This window comes from Halichoerus grypus, chromosome 14, assembly GCF_964656455.1.
Source record: "Halichoerus grypus chromosome 14, mHalGry1.hap1.1, whole genome shotgun sequence".
NCBI classification, from domain to species: Eukaryota; Metazoa; Chordata; class Mammalia; order Carnivora; family Phocidae; genus Halichoerus; species Halichoerus grypus.
Genome location: NC_135725.1, coordinates 32,952,986 through 32,973,289, shown reverse-complemented (window position 1 = coordinate 32,973,289; position 20,304 = coordinate 32,952,986). Strand labels below are relative to the sequence as shown.

At 38.1% G+C, this 20,304-nt stretch overlaps 1 pseudogene; it reads right to left on the bottom strand.

Annotated features, from left to right (window-relative positions):
- Positions 1-492: 492 nt before the first annotated feature.
- On the bottom strand, positions 493-2,227 carry LOC118518811 (protein SET-like; annotated as a pseudogene).
- Between the last annotated feature and the right edge of the window lie 18,077 nt (positions 2,228-20,304).

Here is a 20,304-nt window from a genome sequence, read left to right as displayed (position 1 = left end):
TGTTTGTTGGGAGATTTTTGATTACTGTTTCAATTTCCTTGCTGGTTATGGTCTGTTCAGGTTTTTTATTTCTTCTTGTTTCAGTTTTGGTAGTTTATAAATTTCTGGGAATGCATCCATTTCTTCCAGCTAATTTGCTGACATATAGTTACACATAATATGTCCTTAAATTGTTTGTATTTCCTTGGTGTTGGTCATGATCTCTCCTCTTTCATTCATGATTTTATTAATTTGCGTCCTTTCTCTTTTCTTTTGATAAGTCTGGCTAGGGGTTTATTGGCTTATTAATTTTTTCATAGAACCAGCTTCTAGTTTCATTGATCTGTTCTACTGTTCTTTTGGTTTCTATTTCATTGATTTCTGCTCTAATCTTTATTATTTCTCTTCTCCTGCTTGGTTTAGGCTTTATTTGCTGTTCTTTCTCCAGCTCCTTTAGGTGTAGGGTTATGTTGCGTATTTGAGACCTTTCTTGTTTCTTTGTGTGTGTGTGTGTGTGTACACATTTAGTTTTATTGTAACAAAGCAACTTGTACACTTTTAACGTTTAAAACTGAGCATCATCTTTCCTTTCCAGTGAAACAAAAAGAAAATTGAAAAATAAACAGGAACAGAATTACAATAGAGAATGTCAATTCCAAATAAGATCCTATAGGTTGTGCTGATTCTCCCATTGAGTGGCAGGGCTCAAGTCATCATTAGGAGAGAGTTTTATTTTAAAAGTGTCATCTTAAACTGCAAGGATGTCCATTAAACATCACAATTAAACATGTCAAAGGAGAAGTCATGTTGTCAAAATGCCCACTTAACCCACCCAAACATCTCAAACCCACCCTTTGCTGACCTTCTATAACCCCATTTTTTAAAGTTTTTTTTTTTTTTTTAAACAAGAGAAAGTAGACAGGTACATGTTGGTAAATGCTAACTGTCCATATTCACATAGAGACACAGTGTAATCTCTGAGCCCAATATACAGAGAAAGGAGGAAAAAAGCTAGAATTCTATGCATTACTACACAGGGGCCTAGCACCCTCCAGCTTCCAGCAGGGCTAAGGGAGCAGAAGGTTTTTCTTTTTTCCCACAGAGCACGGTGGTGTTGATTCCATAAAGTTTTTGTTGAGACAGGAAGGGATAAAAATGAATTTCGAACAGAAAGGGATAGAGATTCTTTTCCCACTGTATTCTGCTCAAGGTGTTTCCCCCCAGAATAAGTTGAGAACCATGGTATAAAGGGAGAGAAAAGAGACTTCAAAAAACAGGGCGAATGAGCACAAGAGGAGGAAAAAAAAAAAAAAAAGACTGTAACTTGCTCCCAGGGACAGAAGAAAATTAAAAAAGGAAGGTTGGAATCCATCAGTGTTCCATTAGCATCTTCTCCTTCATCCTCCTCTTCTTCCTCCCCCTCATCATCATCTTCATCTTCTTCACCTTCATCCTCATCTCCTTCTTCTTCGATATCTTCCAATCCTTCTTCTTCTTCATCATCATCATCTTCTTGTCCTTCCCCTTCTTCATCATCCATATCGGGAACCAAGTAGTACTATAATGGATTTGGCCAAATATCATCTTTGATGACCTCTCCTAACTCATCTGCACCTGCATTAGAATGGTCAGTAAACCAGGTGAAGAAGCTCTCTCGTTCCTCATGTTGTCTCTTCCTGCTGGCTTTATTCTGTGTTTGACTTGAATGTTTCATCAAATCCTTTCCAGATTTCCATTTGATTTTGGTGGACTTTGAAGATGGATCACCACTCTCATTCAGATGAAATTCTTTGGAGAGAACTTTATTTTCGAAGTAAGGGTTTTCATCAAAATAAAAATCTATTCTGTAACCTGATTTAATATCTTCAAATTCTGTCACTTCAACTCTTGTCAAATAATGCAGCACCTCTTCATCCTCCTCCCCAAGCAGTGCAGACACTTGTGGATGGTTGACAAATGTTGTTACCCAAAAATTGGGGATTTTGGCGATCAATTCTGACCTTTTCTGAAAAAATGGTTGGCGGAGTTTGTTATATTTCTGTTCTACTTTCAAAATCTCCTCACTGGCTTGTTCATTAAGTCTGTCTATTTCATTTTGTACTTCACCAATATGTTCAATTGTTTCTTGCTGTTCTTTCTCTCCCTTAGGCAAGTGCTGAGATATCGACATCTCCTGTGGCTTGGGGGCAGGAGGTAGTCTTTGTTTCTTCATTTGAGGCGGGAGTGAAGACTGGCATTTGGGGGCCATGCTGTGAGGAAACTCCAGGAAACCAGGAGAGAGGCACGTCGGGAAAAAGCCCTGCTTCGAGACCTTTCTTGTTTCTTGAGAAAGGCTTGTATTGCTTTGTACTTCCCTCTTAGGATGGCCTTTGCTGTATCCCAAAGTTTTGCACAGTTGTGTTTTCATTTCCAGTTGTTTCCATGAATTTTTTAAAATTCTTCTTTAATTTTCTGGTTGACCCATTCATTCTTTAGTAGGGTGCTCTTTAACCGCCAAGTGTTTGAGTTCTTCCAAATTTCCTCTTGTGATTGAGTTCAAGTTTCAAGACATTGTGGTCTGAAAATATGCAAAGAATAATTCCAGTCTTTTGGTACCAGTTGAGACCTGGTTTGTGACCCAGTATGTGATCTATTCTGGAGAATGTTTGATGTGCACTCAGAAGAATGTGTATTCTGTTGCTTTAGGTTGGAATGTTGTATATTATCTGTGAAGTCCATCTGGTCCCATGTGTTAGTCAAAGTCCTTGTCTCCTTGTTGATCTGCTTAAATGATCTATCCATTGCTGTGAGTGGGGTGTTAAAGTCCCCTACTATGATTGTATTATTATCACTGTGTTTCTTTAAATTTTTTATTAATTGGTTTATGTAATTGACTGCTCCCTGGTTAGGAGCATAAATATAATTGTTAGATCTTTTTGAGTAAGACCCCTTAAGTAATATATAGTGTCCTGCTTCATCCCTTACTACAGTCTTTGGTTTAAAATCTAATTTATCTTATATAAGGATGGCTACCCCATCTTTCTTTTTATGTCCATTAACATGACAAATCATTCTCCACCCTCTCACTTTGAATCTGAGGTGTCTTTGTGTCTAAAATGAGTCTCTTGTAAGCAGCATATCCATGAGTCTTTCTTTTAAATCCAATCTGATAGCCTGTGTTGTTTGATTGTAGCATTTAGTCCAATTACATTCAGAGTAACTATTGAAAGACACGAATTTAATATCCATGTATTACCTGTAAAGTCCCTGTTTCTGTAGATTGTCTCTGTTCCTTTCTGGTCTTTGTTACTTTTGGTCTCTCTCTCCACTCAAAGGATCCCCTTTAATATTTCTTGCAGTGCTGGTATAGTGTTTACAAATTCCTTCAGTTTTGTTTGTCCTGGAATCTTCTTTATCTCTCCTTCTATGCTGAATGACAGTCTTGCTGGATAAAGTATTCTTGACTGCATATTTTTCCTATTTAGCACATTGAATATATCATGCCAGTCCTTTCTGGCCTGCCTTCTCTCTGTGGACAGGTCTACTGCCAGCCTTATGTGACTACCCTTTTAGGTTAAGGACCTCTTGTCCCGAGCTGCTTTCAGGATTTTCTCTTAATTTTGAAATTTGCAAGCTTCACTATAATATGTTGAAATGTTGACTTATTTTTGTTGATTTTGAGTAGGGTTCTCTGTGCCTCCTGGACTTAAATGCCTGTTTCCTTCCCCAGATTAGGGAAGTTCTCAGCTATAATTTGTTCAAACAAACCTTCTGCCTCTTTTTCCTGCTCCTTATCTTCTGGGACTCCTAGAATATGGGTATTATTTCACTTTATGGAATCACAGAGTTTCCTATGTCTAAATTTGTGATCTAATAATTTTTCCCTTCTTTTCAGCTTCCTTATTTTCCATCATTTTATCTTCTATATCACTTTTTCACTCTTCTGATTCATTCATTCTCTATTTTATGGCCTCCACTTGGGAGCACATCTTAATAATAACATTTTTAATTTTGGCCTGACTAGAGTTTAGTTCTTTTATTTCTACAGTAAGGGGTTTCCTATTGTCTTCTATACTTTTTTCAAGCCTAGTTAGTATCTTTATATTCATTGTTTTAAATTCTAGTTCAGACATCTTATTTTCTCTAAATTGATTAAATCCCTGTTAGTGACTACTACCTTCTGTTGTTTCTTTTGGGGTGAATTTCTCCATCTGGTCATTTTGTCCAGAAAAGAAAAGAAGAAAGAGAAAAAAAAAAAACAGCAATAATAATAACAGAAACTGAACAATACATAAACAAAAACAAAGGAAACCAAACCAAACCAAAGCAAAAAACACAATTCTGGGTGTTTTTTGGTCTTCTTGTTAAAAGAAACTAGATCCCAAAATAAGAAAGAAAGAAAGAAAGAAAACATATATATATGTAAACTTTTATATATGTGTAAAATAAGATAAAATACAATGAAAGGAAACAAAAATATATATAATGTATATATAAAATTAAAAGTTAAAAAAGAATAAAAAAAGAAAATAACTGAAAAAAATAATACTAAAAGACTAAAGGATAAAAATACAAAGAATGCTGTATACTGTTTCCCCAAGAGCTGAAGATTTGCAGCCTTGTATGATCAGTAAACGGTGAGATGGAGTTGTTTGTGCTGGTCTTCTGGGGTAGGGGCCTGATGTGCTGATTCTCAGGTGGACTTGCCCTATTGCAAATGTGCCTCCCTTGGCAGAGGTAGGGCTCAGTGTAAGTGGCTCTGGATTCCATTATGTGGTGCTGTTTTGCTCTCTGAAGGCTTTCAACAACCATGGGCAGGATGAATATGGCTGGGCCCCATTCTCTAGCTGTGGAGCTGAAAGTTTGCACCCCCACTCTTCAGTGAGCCCTCACAGAAAAGCAATCAATCACTGTTGTCTCCTGGGTTTCCTTTAGAACTCTGTTCACCTGGCTTGTGGCTGAGCATTTTTATTTCAGGCATATGCCTGAGTTTCAAAACTCCACATTTTATGGATTCCTGTGGCACGGACCCTCAGTGTTCCTCCTGGAGGAGGAGGTAAGTCTTTTTGGTTGTTTCCAGTTTTTGGCTATTATGAATAAAGCTACTACTATAAGCATTTACATACAGGTCTTTATGTGGGAATATGTTTTCTTTTCTCTTAGGTAAATACTTAGGAGTAGAGTTTCTGGGCTGTGTAAGTGTGTATTCATTTTATAAGAAACTGACAAATTGTTTTCCAAAATGGCTGAACAATTTTGCATTTCTTCTGGCAATATGATAGTGTTCTAGTTATTCTTCATTCTTGATAGCACTTGATATTGTTAGTCTTTTAGTTTTTATCTATTATAGTAGTTGAATAGTAGTAGTTGCTATGTCATTGTGGTTTTAATTTGTATTTCCCTGGTGATTAATGATATTGGGCATTTTTTCATGTGCTTATTTGCCATCCATATACCTTCTTCAGTGTCTGTCCAAATCTTTTGTCCATTTTTAATGGGCTATTTGTTGTGTTGTAAGAATTCTTTATATTTTATTCCAAATACAAGTCCTTTATCAGATAAATGTTTTGGAACTATATTCTCCAGCCTAAGGCTTATCTTTTCATTTTCTTGGTGTCTTTTGAGGAGCGGAGGTTTTTCATATTTATGACATTCAATAACAGTTTTTCTTTATGGTTTATGCTTTTTGTGTTCTATATAAGCAATCTTTGGTTGACTCAAGATCATAAAGATTTTTTTTCCTGCGATTTCTTAGAGTTTTGTATTTTTAGCTCTTACATTTAGGTCTGTGATCTTCACAAATTAATTTTTGTGTATGGTGTGAGATAGGGCAGAGGTTTATTCTTCCTTTCTTCTTTCCTTCCTTCCTTCCTTCCTTCCTTCCTTCCTTCCTTCCTTCCTTCCTTCCTTCCTTCCTTCCTTCCACATATGGACATTCAATTGTTCAAGCACCATCAATTGAAAAAGCAACCTTTTTTCTGTTGATTTACATCTTTGTTGAAGGCAGTTGATCTAAGTTATTATATATAGGTTATCTATAGTTTTATTAAAATCTCTACTACAACTATAACCAGTTTTGAGAAGCTGGTTCTAAAATTGACAAGATGGTCCTAAAATGTGTAAAGAAATTCCAAAGGCCTAGAGGAGCCAAAAAAAGTTCAAAAGAGCATTGGAAGTCTCACACCACCTGATTTTAAGATTAACTATAAAGCTATAGTCATCAAGACAAGTTGGTATTGGTTAAAAGATAGACATATAGGTCAATGGAACAGAGTAGAAAGTCTAGAAATAGCTATATTTGGCAAGAACTGACTTCTTAACAATATTGATTCTCCCTGTGCATAAACAGGGCATATCTCTTCCTTTATGTAGATCTTTTTAAAACGGTTCTCAGAGCAATATTCTATAGTTTTTGGTGTATAGGCCTTGACATATATTGTTAAATGTATTCTTGAGTATTTTACGTTTTGATTCTATAGTATATGCCATTGTTTTTCACATTTCAATTTATAATTATTTTTTTACTAGAAATAAGACAACTTTTTGTATATTGGCCCTGTATCTTGTGACCTTACTAAATTTATTTATAAGTTCTAATAGCTTTTTTGATAGATTCTCATGTCATCTTTAAACAAAGATAGTTTTACTTCTTGTTTTCCAATCTTTATGCCTTTTATTTCTTTTTCTTGCCTTATTGTGCAGGTTAGTATACCAATACAATGTTAAATAGAAGTAGTGAGAATAGTCATCCTTGCATATTATTCCTGATCTTAGAGGGGAAGCGTTAAGTGTTTTAGAATTAAAGATGAGATTAAATCTGTGTTTTGTGTAGATAGTTTTTATCAGGTTGAGGATGTTTCCTTCTATTTCTAGTTTGCTGAAAGTTCTTAATCTTGAATGGATATTGAATTTTGCAAATGCTTTTCTGTATATATTGAGATTATGATATGATTTCCTTTTTTATCCTGTTCATATGCTAAGTTACAATGTTTGATTTTCAAATGTGGAACTAACATTGTATACCCACTTCATGATGTATTATGAAGTATGTATTATGATGTATTATAATTTTATATATTATTGATTTTAATTTACCAATGCTATATTAAAGAATTTTGAGTTAGGTTCAGGAGGCATATTGGTTAGTATATTTTCTTTTCTTGAAATATCTTTATTTGGTTTTGTTACTGGGAATAGTGCTGTCATCATAAAGTGAGTAAGTGTTATCTTCTATTTCCTGGAAGGTTTTGTGTAAAATTGGTATTATTTTTTCCTTAATTGCATGGTAGAATTCGCAAGTGAAGACATCTAGGCCTGGAGATTTTTTTGTGACAATATTTTTGACTATGAATATAATTCTTGAATAAATATTCATGTTATCTTTGGTAATTATTTCAAGAAACATGTCCTTTTTATTTAACTTATCAAATGTATCGGCAATAAGATGTTCAAAATATTCTGTTATTTTACAGAATCTATAATGATGTCCCTTCTTTCATTTCCAATATTGATAATTTGTATTTTCTTTTTTTGTTTGATCAGTCTGGTGACAGGTTTTTCAGTTTAACTGAGCTATTCAAGGAAACATTTTTTAGTATCATTGATTTTTCCCTCTCTCTTTCTCTCTCTCTCTGTTTTTTATTTCACTGATTTCTCCCCTTTTATTTTTTCTTCTGCTGGCTTTGGGTTAACTTTCTCTTGTTTTGTTGATTTTTAAGGTGGAGGTTTAGAGCATTGATTTGAGACTTTTATATGAATATATTATATAAATATTTTATATTGCGAATTTCCCTCTAAGAACTGCTTTGCCCATGTCCCATTAATTTTTATATATAGTGGTTTTCTTTTCTTTTATTCTATTATGTTATGTTAGTCACTATATAGTACATCATTAGTTTTTGATGTAGTGTTCCATGATTCATTGTTTGCGTATAACACCCAGTGCTCCATGCAATATGTGCGCTCCTTAATACCCACCACTGGGATAACCCATCACCCCACCCACCTCCCCTCTAAAACGCTCAGTTTGTTTCCAGAGTCCATAGTCTCTCATGGTTCATCTCCCCCTCCGATTCCCCCCCCTTCATTTTTCCCTTCCTTCTCCTAATGTCCTCCATGCTATTCCTTATGTTCCACAAATAAGTGAAACCATATGATAATTGACTTTCTCTATTTGACTTATTTCACTTAGCATAATCTCCTCCAGTCTCATCCATGTTGATGCAAAAGTTGGGTATTCATCATTTCTGATGGCTAATATTCCATTGTATATATGGACCACATCTTCTTTATCCATTCATCTGTTGAAGGGCATCTTGGCTCTTTCCACAGTTTGGCTATTGCAGACATTGCTGCCATGAACATTGGGGTGCATATGGACCTTCTTTTCACTACATCTGTGTCTTTGGGGTAAATACCCAGTTACACAATGCTGGATGATAGGGTAGCTTTATTTTTAATTTTTTGAGGAAGCTCCACACTGTTTTCCAAAGTGGCTGTACAAACTTGTGTTCCCACCAACAGTGTAAGAGGGTTCCCCTTTTTCCATAACCTCTCCAACATTTGTTGTTTCTTTCCCTGTCCGTTTTTGCCATTCTAACTGGTGTAAGGTGGTATCTCAATGTGGTTTTGATTTGAATTTCCCTGGTGGCTAATGATGATGAACATTTTTTCATGTGTCTGTTAGCCATTTGTATGTCTTCTTTGGAGAAGTGTCTGTTCATGTCTTCTGCCCATTTTTTGGCTTGATTATTTGTTTTTTGTGTGTTGAGGTTGAGAAGTTCTTTATAGATCTTGGATATCAGTGCTTTGTCTGTAGTGTCATTTGCAAATATCTTCTCCCATTCTGTGGGTTGCCTCTTAGTTTTGTTGACTGTTTCCTTTGCTGTGCAAAACCTTTTTATCTTGATGAAGTCCCCAAAGTTCATTTTTGTTTTTGGTTCACTTTCATTTGGAGATGTATTTTGAAAGAACCTACTTTGGCCGATGTTGAAGAGGTTACTGCCTATGTTCTCCTCTAGGATTTTGAAGGATTACTGTCTCACATTGAGGTCTTTCATCCACTTTGAGTTTATCTTTGTGTATGGTGTAAAAGAATGGTCTAGTTTCATTCTTCTGTATGTAGCTGTCCAATTTTCTCAGCACCACTTATTGAAGGGACTGTCTTTTTTCCATTGGATATGTCTTCCTGATTTGTTGAAGATAAGTTGACCATAGAGTTGAGGGTCCATTTCTGGGCTCTCTATTCTGTTCCACTGGTCTTGTGTCTATTTTTGTGCCAATACCATGCTGTCTTGGTGATCACAGCTCTGTAATATAGTATGAAATCAGGCAACATGATGCCCCGCGCTTTTTCTTTTTCAATATTACCTTAGCGATTTGGGGTCTTTTCTGGTTCCATAAAAATTTTAGGATTGTTTGTTCCAGCACTTTAAAAAAATGCCAGTGGTATTTTGATACGGATGTTGTTGAAGGTATAGATTGCTCTGGGCAGCACAGACATTTAACAATATTTATTCTTCCGATCCGTGAGCATGGAATGTTTTCCATCTTTTTATGTCTTCATCAATTTCCTTCATGAGTGTTCTGTAGTTCCTAGAGTATAGATCCTTTACCTCTTTGGTTAGGTTTATTCCAAGGTATCTTATGGTTTTTGGTGCTATTGTAAATGGAATCGATTCTCAAATTAGAGAGAAATTAGAAAGAGATTCTCAAATTAGAAAGAGAAATTACTCTTTCTACAGTTACATTGTTAGTGTATAAGAAAGCAACTGATTTCTGTGCATTGATTTTGTATCCTGCCACATTACTGAATTGCTGTATGAGTTCTAATAATTTGGGGGTGGAGTCTTTTGGGTTTTCCACATAAAGTATCATGTCATCTGCGAAAAGAGAATGTTTGACTTCTTTGCCAATTTGAATACCTTTTCTTTCTTTTTGTTGTCTGATTGCTGTTGCTAGGACTTCTAGTACTATGTTGAACACTAGTGGTGAGAGTGGGCATCCTTGACGCGTTCCTGATCTTAAGGGAAATGCTCTCAGCTTCTCCCCATTGAGAATGATATTTGCTGTGTGTTTTTCATAGATGGATTTTATGAAATTGAGGAATGTTCCCTCTATCCTTAACTCTGAAGAGTTTTAATCAGGAAGTGATGCTTTATTTTGTCAAATGCTTTTTCTGCATCAATTGAGAGGACCATATGGTTCTTCACTCTCCTCTTATTAATGTGTTCTATCACATTGATTGATTTGGGAATGTTGAACCACCCTTGCATCCTGGGGATAAATCCCACTTGATCGTGGTGGATGATCCTTTTAATGTACTGTTGAATCCCATTAGGTAGGATTTTGTTGAGAATTTTGGAATTCATATTCATCAGGTATATCGGTCTGAAATTATCCTTTTTGATGGGGTCCTTGCCTGGTTTGGGGATTAAAGTAATGCTGGCCTCATAGAATGAGTTTGGAAGTTTTCCTTCTGTTTCTATTTTTTGAAACAGCTTCAGTAGAATAGGTATTATTTCTTCTTTGAATGCTTGGTAGAATTCGCCAGGGAATCCATCAAGCCCTGGACTCTTGTTTTTTGGGAGGTTTTTGATTACTGCTTCAATCTCTTTACTGGTTATTGACGTATTCAGGTTGTGAATTTCTTCCTGTCTCAGTTTTGGGAGTTTACAGGTTTCCAGGAAGGCATCCATTTCTTCCAGGTTGCTTAATTTATTGGCATATAGTTGTTGATAATAATTTCTGATACTTGTTTCTATTTCCTTGGAGTTAGTCGTGATCTCTCCCCTTTCATTCATAATTTTATTAATTTGGGTCCTTTCTCTTTTGTTTTGGATAAGTCTGGCCAGTGGTTTATCGATCTTATTATTTCTTTCAAAGAATCAGCTTCTAGCTTCATTGATCTGCTCTACTGGACTGGTTTCTATTTCATTGATCTCTGCTTAATCTTAATTATTTCTCTTCTAATGAGTGGCTTAGGCATCATTTGTTGTTTTTTCTCCAGTTCTGTAAGGTGTAAAGCTGATTGGTGAATTAGGGATTTTTCTTTTCTTTTCTTTTCTTTTCTTTCTTTCTTTCTTTCTTTCTTTCTTTCTTTTTTTTCTTTTTTTTGAGTGAGGTTTGGATGGCTATGTATTTCCCCCTTAGGACAGCCTTTGCAGTATCCTGTAGGTGTTGGACTAATGTGTTTTCATTCTCGTTGATTTCCATGAATTGTTTAAGTTCTTCTTTGATTCCCTTGTTGACACAAACATTCTTTAGCAGAGTGGTCTTTAGCTTCCAAGTGTTTGAATTTCTTCCAAATTTTTTCTTGTGATTGAGTTCCAGTTTTAAACATTATGGTATGAGAAGATGCAGGGAATAATCTCAATCTTTTGGTATCGGTTGAGACCTGATTTGTGACGCAGTATATGGTCTATTCTGGAGAAAGTTCCATGTGCGCTCAAGAACAATGAGTATTCTGTTGTTTTAGGGTGGAATGCTCTGTATATATCTATGAGGTTCATTTGGTCCAATGTGTCATTCAAAGCTCTTGTTTCTTTGTTGATTTTCTGCTTAGATGATCTATTGCTGAAAGTGGAGTGTTGAGCACTCCTACAATTAATGTATTATAATCAACATGACTCTTTATATTGGTTAACATTTTGCTTATGTAGTTGGCTGCTCCCATGTTGGGGGCATAGATATTTACAATTGTTAGTTCTTGTTGGCTAGACCCTTTAAGAATGATATAGTGTCCTTCTGTGTCTCTAACTACAGTCTTTAGCTTAAAATCTAATTTGTCTAATATAAGAATTGCCACTCCAGCTTTCTTCTGAGGTCCATTGGCATGGAAGATGGATCTCCATTCCTTCACTTTCAGTCTGGATGTATCTTTAGGTTCAAAATGAGTCTCTTGTAGACAGCATATGGATGGGTCTTATCTTTTTATCCAATCTACAACCCTGTGCCATTTTATGGGAGTATTTAGGCCGTTCACGTTGAGAGTGATTACTGAACGATATGAATTTATTGTCATCATGTTGCCTGTAAAGACCATGTTTTTCTAGATTGTCCCTGTAAATTTCTGTTGTATATCACTCTTGGGGCCTTTCTCCTTTTATAGAACCCCCCTTGGAAAGATGGCAGAGGAGTAGGGGACCTATTTCAACTGGTCCCCGGAATAGAGCTGGATATCTACCAGACCACTATGAGCACCCACGAAACAAGCCGGAGATGTAAGAAGATCTGGATCTCTACAAACAGAATATCACAGGCGGTTGGTTTTGAGGTACAGAGCGGGGAGCCGTGATTCCGCGGGCAGATATCAGAGGATAAATGGCAGCGGGAGGGTGCCTGCCTGAGGGGATCCTACACCACCGGTGAGCAACAGCCTCGCGTGCTGCGGACGGGGGGACAGACTCGCAGACCGGTAGCGGTGGGGAAAGGACTTTAGGGCAGCCCCTGGGGCGGAAACCCGGAGTGGCGGGGTCGTGCCTGCAAACTGCAGCCCCTGGGACAGAAACCCAGAGCTGAGGGGTTACACATGCACAAACTGGGAGCGGCTGGCAGTTTTAGAAGCACAAAGGGCAGAGATGTGCCCTGACCTGGAGGCAGGACTGGGAGCACTGTGGAAGGGCACACAACCCAGGACACTGCAGTTTATAGCAGCACGGACAGAAACGGAGACGGTGTGGCCTGGAGAGCTCACTGAAGAACAGACTGTGGTCTCTCTGCTCTGAGGGAGAGGGTTGGAAATGGTCTTCTGCTCTGACTCGCAGAAGAGACGCGGAAAACCGCCAGGGAAAGCTGCCAGAGAACAAAAGCCCCAAAGACTGATTCCCGCTGAGCCCATCCCGCGCCACAGGGGAGCAGGGCAACACTGCCCAAATAGGGTTGTCTGAGTAACAGTGTGGTAGGCCTCTTCCACAGAAGACAGGCTGGGAAAACAAGAGGCCAACAACCCTAAGGTCCCAAGAAAACAGGTGCATCTTGCTTGGGTTCTGGTCAATAATTTGGACTCTATACATTCCCTCAAACACCCATTAACAGAATGACTAGGAGGAGGAACCCCCAAAATAGAAAAGACTCAGAGATTATGACTTATGCTGCAGATTTACAAATGGATGCAGATATAACCAAGATGTTAGAGATGGAATTCAGGCTAGCAATTGTGAAGACAATGGCTAGAATGGAGAAATCAATTAATGGCAACATAGAGTCTCTAAGGGCAGAAATGAAAGCTGAATTAGCAGAACTTAAAAATGCTATCAATGAGATCTAATCCAATCTTGATAATTTAACAGCTAGGGTAACTGAGGCAGAAGAGCGAATAAGCGACCTGGAAGACAATATCATAGATAAAAAGGGAAAAGAGGAGGCCAGGAAAAAACAACTCAGAATACATGAAAATAGAATTAGAGAAATAAGTAACACCATGAAGCATTCCAATGTCAGAATAATTGGAATCCCGGAGTGAGTGGAGAAAGAGAGAGGACTAGAAGATGTATTTGAGCAAATCGTAGCTGAGAACTTCCCTAATTTGGGGAATGCAACAAACATTCGAATCTTAGAAGCAGAGAGGACCCCTCCTAAGATCAAGGAAAACAGGCCAACACCCCAGCATGTGATAGTAAAACTTGCAAATCTTAGAACCAAGGAAACCATCTTAAGGGCAGTTAGGGGGAAGAGATTCCTTATGTACAGAGGGAGGATCATCAGAATAAAGTCAGACCTATCCACAGAGACCTGGCAAGCCAGAAAGGGCTGGCAAGACATATTCAGGGTACTAAATGAGAAGAACATGCAGCCAAGAATACTTTATCTAGTAAGGCTTTCATTTAGAATGGATGGAGAGATGCAGAGCTTCCACGACTGGCAGAAACTGAAAGAATATGTGACCACTAAGCCGGCCCTGCAAGAAATATCAATGGGGGTTCTATAAAAGGAGAAAGACCCCAACAGTGATATACAACACAAATTTACAGGGACAATCTATAAAAACAATGTCTTCACAGGCAACGTGATGATAATTAATTCATATCTTTCAATAATCACTCTCAACGTGAATGGCCTAAACACTCCCATAAAACAGCACAGGGTTGCAGATTGGATAAAAAGACAGGACCCATCCATATGCTGTCTACAAGAGACTCATTTTGAACCTAAAGATACATCCAGACTGAAAGTGAAGGGATGGAGATCCATCTTCCATGCCAGCGGACCTCCAAAGAAAGCTGGGGCAGCAATTCTTATATCAGATAAATTAGATTTTAAACTAAAGTCTGTAATAAGAGACACAGAAGGACACTATATCATTCTTAAAGGGTCTATCCAACAAGAAGATCTAACAATTGTAAATATCTATGCCCCCAACATGGGAGCAGCCATCTACATAAGCCAACTGTTAACCAAAATAAAGAGTCATATTGATAACAATACGTTAATTGTAGGAGACCTCAATACTCCACTCTCAGCAATGGACAGATCACCTAAGCAGAAAATCAACAAGGAAACAAGAGCTTTGAATGATACATTGGACCAGATGGACCTCATAGATATTTACAGAACATTCCACCTAAAACAACAGAATAGTCATTCTTCTCAAGCGCTCATGGAAATTTCTCCAGAATAGACCATATACTGGGTCACAAATCAGGTCTCAATGGATACCAAAAGATTGAGATTATTCTCTGCATATTCTCAGACCACAATGCTCTAAAACTGGAACTCAATCACAAGAAGAAAATCTGACAGAAATTCAAACACTTGGAAGCTAAAGACCACTCTGCTCAAGAATGTTTGGGTAAACCAGGAAATCAAAGAAGAACTTAAATAACTCATGGAAATCAATGAGAATGAAAACACATCGGTCCAACACCTACAGGATCCGGCAAAGGCGGTCCTAAAGGGGAAATACATAGCCACCCAAGCCTCACTCAAAAAGATAGAAAAATCCCGAATTTACCAACTAACTCTACACCTTAAAGAACTAGAGAAAAAGCAACAAACGATGCCTAAGCCACGCATTAGAAGAGAAATAATTAAAATTAGAGCAAAAATCAATGAATTAGAAACCAGAAACACAGTAGATCAGATCAATGAAACTAGAAGTTGGTTCTTTGAAAGAATTAATAAGATTGATAAACCAGACTTTTCCAAAAGAAAAGAGAAAGGACCCAAATTAATAAAATTATGAATGAAAGGGGAGACATCATGACTAACACCAAGGAAATAGAAACAATTATTAGAAATTATTATCAACAGGTCTCCTCTCAGGAATTCAACTGGATAGGGATCAAACCATTCTGAACACCTACAAACGCAACAGGAGATCGAAGAAAAGAATAGCAACAACTCTCTGAACAGAAAAGCGACCACTTTCTGGAAGGTAGGACGTGCGGAGAAGTGAATCCGAGGTGATATTCGGGAGGATAGATGGCGGGGGAGGGGCCTCCATCGGCCGCTTCTGGCAAGTGATAGAGCCACGGAGCACAAAATCGGAACTTTTATAAGTCAGCTCCGCTGAGGGACGTCACTCTGGTGGCTAAGTGGGGGGTGGAACCCTCGCGGGACAGTGTGGTCTCAGGACCCTCGGGGTCACAGAAAGACCGGGGGTGCCTGAGTGCGGCAGAGCTCCCAGGTATTGGAGCAGGGAAGCCGGCTGCAGAGACGGAGCCCAGGCACGGGCTCTCAGCTCGGGGTTGCCATAAACCGTGATCTGCGACACAGTCGGGCCACTGCTCCTCCAGCAGGGACCCAACAAGCGGCAGATCTGGGGAGACTCCCCTTCCTCCCCCGGGAGGAGAGGTGTGGGAGCGCACCGCGGGGATCTGCTGGGTTTGGAGACTCCACCCGGGGTCGGGTGCCAGAGAAAGAAACGCGTGGTCACAGGTCGGGTGAGCACGGATTGCGGCCGGAGACCGGGGAGACGGGAGTGACTGACTGCTTTTCTCTGGGGGCTCACTGAGGAGCGGGACCCTGAGTTTTCGGCTCCTCTGGGGCGGAGACTGGGAGGCCGCCATTTTCACTCTCTGCCTCCAAAGTTGTACGGAAAGCTTGCAGGGAACACAAGCTCCCGAGAGCAAACCTGAGCGGATTACTTAGCCCGGACTGGGCAAGGGCGGGGCAATTCCGCCTCCGGCAAAGACATTTGGGAACCACGACAACAGGCCCCTCCCCCAGAAGATCAGCGAGAACAACCAGCCAAGACCAAGTTTACCGATCAATGAGAACGGCAGAACTCCAGCGCTAGGGGAATACTGCACATAGAATTCATGGCTTTTTTACCATGATTCTGTAGTCTTTCAAAGTAAATTATTTTTTTTAACTGTCTTTTTTTCTTTTTTCTTTTTTTTTCTTTTTTTTGAATTTTTGTTTTTCCCTTTTTCAACCAACATCTTATCAATCCTTTTTTTAAAAAAAATTTTTATTTTTCATTTTTAGAGTCATATTCTATCCCTTCATAGTAGTTACCCGTATTTTTGGCATATATATATAAGTTGTTCTCTCTTTAAAATTTTGAGATAGTTTCTTCTAACAGATCAAACTATACTCTAAATCTCTAGTGTATGGTTTTTTTCTACTCCCCTGCCTGATCATATTCTCTCCCTTTTTTCTTTTTTTTTTTTTAAATCCTCTTCTTTCTTTTTTCAAACAACTTATCAATTCCTTTTATAAAATTTTTTATAATTTCCATCTTTACAGTCATATTCCATCCCTTCATCATATCAACCGTTATTTTTGTACATATATAAGTTTTTCTTTCTTTAAAATTTTGGAAGGCACTTTTTTTTAACAGACCAAAATACACCCAAAATCTAGTGTGTGGCACTGATCTATATACCAGCCTGATCATATTTGATCACATTCTGTTTTTGTCTTGTTTTGTTTTGTTCTGTTTTTGTTTGTTTTTATCTTTTAACTTTTTCTTTTTTCTTTTTTTCTTTCTTTTTCTTTTCTCTCCTTCCCTTTCTTTTCCCACTGCTTCAGGTCTTTACTGATTTGTTTAGAGTATATTTTCTGGGGACGTTGTTACCCTGCTAGCATTTTGTTCTCTCATTAATCTATTCTCCTCTGGACAAAATGACAAGACGGAAAAAATCACCTCAACAAAAAGAACAAGAGGTAGTACCGACTGCCAGGGACCTACTCAATACGGACATTAGTACGATGTCAGATCTAGAGTTCAGAATCATCACTTTAAAGATACTAGCTGAGCTTGAAAAAAGCATGGAAGTTATTAGAGAAACCCTTTCTGGAGAAGTAAAAGAACTAAAATCTAACCAAGTAGAAATCAAAAAGGCTATTAATGAGGTGCAATCAAATATGGGGGCACTAACTGCTAGGATAAATGAGGCAGAGGAGAGAATCAGTGATATAGAAGACCAAATGATGGAAAATAAAGAAGCTGAGAAAAAGAGAGAGAAACAACTACTGGATCACGAGGGCAGAATTCGAGAGATAAACGATACCATAAGACGAAACAACATTAGAATAATTGGGATCCCAGAAGAAGAAGAAAGAGAGAGAGGGGCGGAAGGTATAATGGAGCAAATTATAACAGAGAACTTCCCTAGTTTGGGGAAGGAAACAGGCATCAAAATCCAGGAAGCACAGAGAACCCCTCTCAAAATCAATAAAAATAGGTCAACACCCCAACATGTAATAGTAAAACTTACGAGTCTCAGAGACAAAGAGAAAATCCTGAAAGCGGCTCAGGAGAAGAGATATGTAACCTACAATGGTTGAAACATTAGATTGGCAACAGACTTATCCACAGAGACCTGGCAGGCCAAAAAGGACTGGCAGGACATATTCAGAGCACTAAATGAGAAAAATATGCAGCCAAGAATACTATATCCAGCTAGGCTGTCATTGAAAATAGAAGGAGAGATAAAAAGCTTCCAGGACAAACAAAAACTAAAGGAATTTGCAAACACGAAACCAGCCCTCCAAGAAATCTTGAAAGGGGTCCTCTAAGCAAAGAGAGAGCCTAAAAGCAACATAGACCAGAAAGAAACACAAACAATATAGAGTAACAGTCACTTTACAGGCAATACAATGCCACTAAATTCCTATCTTTCAAGTTACCCTGAATGTAAATGGGCTAAATGCCCCAATCAAAAGACACAGGCTATCAGATTGGATTAAAAAACAAGACCCATCAAAATGCTCTCTGCAAGAGACTCATTTTAGACCCAAAGACACCCCCAGATTGAAAGTGAGGGGGTGGAAAACCATTTACCATGCTAATGGACACCAGAAGAAAGCTGGGGTGGCAATCCTTATATCAGACAAATTAGATTTTAAACCAAAGACTGTAATAAGAGATGAGGAAGGACACTATATCCTACTTAAAGGGTCTCTCCAACAAGAAGATCTAACAATTGTAAATATCTATGCCCCTAATTGGAGCAGCCAATTATATAAGGCAATTAATAACAAAAGCAAAGAAACACATTGAGAACAATACAATAATAGTGGGGGACTTTAACACCCCCCTCACTGAAATGGACAGATCGTCTTAGCAAAAGATCAACAAGGAAATAAAGACTTTAAATGACACACTGGACCAAATGGACTTCACAGACATATTCAGAACATTCCATCCCAAAGCAACGGAATACACATTCTTCTCCAGTGCCCATGGAACATTCTCCAGAATAGATCACATCCTAGGTGATAAACCAGGTCTCAACCGGTACCAAAAGATAGGGATCATTCCCTGCATATTTTCAGACCACAATGCTTTGAAACTAGAACTCAATCACAAGAGGAAAGTCAGAATGAACTCAAATACATGGAGGCTAAAGAGCATCCTACTGAAGAATGAATGGGTCAACCAGGAAATTAAAGAAGAATTAAAAAAAATTCATGGAAACCAATGAAAATGAAAACACAACTATTCAAAATCTTTGGGATACAGCAAAGGCAGTCCTAAGAGGAAAGTATATAGCAATACAGGCCTTTCTCAAGAAACAAGAAAGGTCTCAAGTACACAACCTAACCCTACACCTAAAGGAGCTGGAGAAAGAACAGCAAATAAAACCTAAACCCAGCAGGAGAAGAGAAATAATAAAGATCAGAGCAGAAATCAATGAAATAGAAACCAAAAGAGCAGTAGAACAGATCAACTAAACTAGGAGCTGGTTCTTTGAAAGAATTAACAAGATTGATAAGCCTCTGGCCAGACTTCTCAAAAAGAAAAGAGAAATGACCCAAATCAACAAAATCATGAATGAAAGAGGAGAAATCACAACCAACACCAAAGAAATACAAACAATTATAAGAACATATTATGAGCAACTCTATGCCAGCAAATTAGATAACCTGGAAGAAATGGATGCATTCGTAGAGATGTATCAACTACCAAAACTGAACCAGGAAGAAATAGAAAACCTGAACAGACCTATAACCACTAAGGAAATAGAAGCAGTCATCAAAAATCTCCCAAAACACAAAAGCCCAGGGCCAGTTGGCTTCCCAGGGGAATTCTACCAAACATTTCAAGAAGAATTAATACCTATCCTTCTGAAACTGTTCCAAAAAATAGAAATGGAAGGAAAACTTCCAAACTCATTTTATGAGGGCAGCATTACCTTGATCCCAAACCAGAGAAAGACCCCATCAAAAAGGAGAATTACAGACCAATATCCCTGATGAATATGGATGCAAAAATTCTCCCCAAAATACTAGCCAATAGGATCCAACAGTACATTAAAAGGATTATTCACCACGACCAAGTCGGATTTATCCCTGGGCTGCAAGGTTGGTTCAACATCCGCAAATCAATCAACGTGATACAATACATTAACAAAAGAAAGAAAAAGAATCATATGATCCTCTCAATAGATGCAGAAAAAGCATCTGACAAAGTGCAGCATCCTTTCTTGATCAAAACTCTTCAGAGTATAGGGATAGAGGGTACATACCTCAATATCATAAAAGCCATCTATGAAAAACCTACAGCGAATATCATTCTCAATGGGGAAAAACTGAGAGCTTTCCCCCTAAGGTCAGGAACGCGGCAGGGATGTCCACTATCACCACTGCTATTCAACATAGTATTAGAAGTCCTAGCCACAGCAATCAGACAACAAAAAGAAATAAAAGGCATCCAAATCGGCAAAGAAGAAGTCAAACTCTCACTCTTTGCAGATGATATGATACTTTATGTGTAAAATCCCAAAAACTCCACCCCAAAACTGCTAGAACTCATACAGGAATTCAGTCAAGTGGCAGGATATAAAATCAATGCACAGAAATCAGTGGCATTCCTATACACCAACAACAAGTCAGAAGAAAGGGAAATTAAGGAGTTGATCCCATTTACAATTGCACCCAAAACCATAAGATACCTAG